This window comes from Manacus candei, unplaced genomic scaffold, assembly GCF_025592945.1.
Source record: "Manacus candei isolate 608988 ecotype Guabito, Panama unplaced genomic scaffold, ASM2559294v1 h1tg000041l, whole genome shotgun sequence".
Taxonomy (NCBI): domain Eukaryota; kingdom Metazoa; phylum Chordata; class Aves; order Passeriformes; family Pipridae; genus Manacus; species Manacus candei.
The window spans coordinates 8,959,371-8,960,995 of record NW_026138089.1 but is presented as its reverse complement, the minus strand read 5'-3'; positions in this window follow the sequence as shown (position 1 = coordinate 8,960,995).

Sequence of the window (1,625 nt, the reverse complement as noted above, 5' to 3'; positions counted from 1 at the left end):
TGTAGAGATAAATGGGTTTAGATCCTGGAAAATGAACAGCAGATGCCTCCATCACAGCAGTAGCGTGCAGGTTGTGCTTCTAATATCTAATGTCGAGCAGATGTTCAGTTTATTAAAATTTTTCTAGTATTTAATTATAAACTATTAATAATTAGTAATATGATAATTAAGCTATTAAAGTCCTTGAAACAAAAATATGTCTGAAGTATTTTCATTCTTTACTTCCTTCTTTCCTAGCTTATATATTTCTAGTAGCCTAGAAAATTTCAAAACTATGCTTATGAGGTTCATGGAGAGGGGGAGAATGGTTCTGACTCAGACTAAGCAAGTTGCATGTTAAATGTTTAGATGTCTCCAATTCCTTCTAATGTACAATCATCACATCTGCGTTACATATAATTAGGTTTTTATTTGTAGACTTGAAAGAAGAGCTGAAATGAAAGAGTCAGGTGAATCGAATTGTGTAAATATCTAGTTGAATTAATGGACAATTTAAATATGCCTGAAATTAGTTCTACTGAATGTATTTAGGGGAGGAGCCGGTTAGTTTTAAATGTGGCTTTCTGATTTGTCTCTGTTACTTGATGCCAAGCATTGTAAATGAGGGCCTCTCTCTAAAGTGTAAAATTGATTAAATGTCAGCATGAGTAATCAAAACGTCAAATTTTGCCATCAATTTTAATTTGAATGTAGAAATGCTACCATCCCCTGTTATAAGCAAAGAGCCATTCTGCCCTTCTTTTTGCAGCAGCTTCTTAGAAATACAGTGTGTGACAAATCTGCTGCCACGTGGCTGGCCTCGTGAAGGTGTTCTCAGTGGCAGGACGAAGGTAACCTGCAGCTCTCCACTAAGTGCCTTCAGCCCATGCAGAAGGTGCCCATGGTCTTCCACTGGTGGGCTGGGGGCGTTGGTAAGCACTCAATGAGACAATCCTCGGATGAAATAAACCTTCACAAGTTGCCTCTTACGTTTGTATTTCAATGACAGCAGTACAGCAAATGCTTGCATAGTTGATATTTAGTATAAGAGTTTTCATGGCTTACAACCTTCTGTTTTGTAGGCTGCTGAGTTAAAAAATTTGAAGTAGTTTTCCTTAGGTTTCACATGCATGATTGAGTAAGAAGTAGATTTTACTAATTGTTTTTAATCAGATTAATGAGGAATTTATTTTCTGTTGCTGTGAGTGACTACTGCAATGATATAACTTCTTTGGCACCAGAGATTTGAACATTATTTTAAAAAATCATTTATTAGAAACAGGGTGAGTAGTAACTAATTGGACATGTCATAAAGATTTTGTTTACTAGCAGATGGATGGTATGACACATGTCGTGTATATACACTGTTGCCAACTGTAGGCATTAGAAATCATGAGTCAGAGGCTTAGAAGTCTTGAGAGTGGTTAAGAAAATGTGACGATTAACTCCTGGGGTAACATGAGTCAAGCTTGCAACAAGACTTGCTTGAGACTTTAGAAAGGAAAACGGGATTTTGGCTAATCGCGTGTCCTTTAGAGTTGGAGCTTTAGAAAAAAAGAACAAAACCTTGCAAGACTGGCAATAAAATGATGATTTGGCAATGCTCTAATAGAGCAGGATGTCATTAATCTGAAAATAATCAAGAG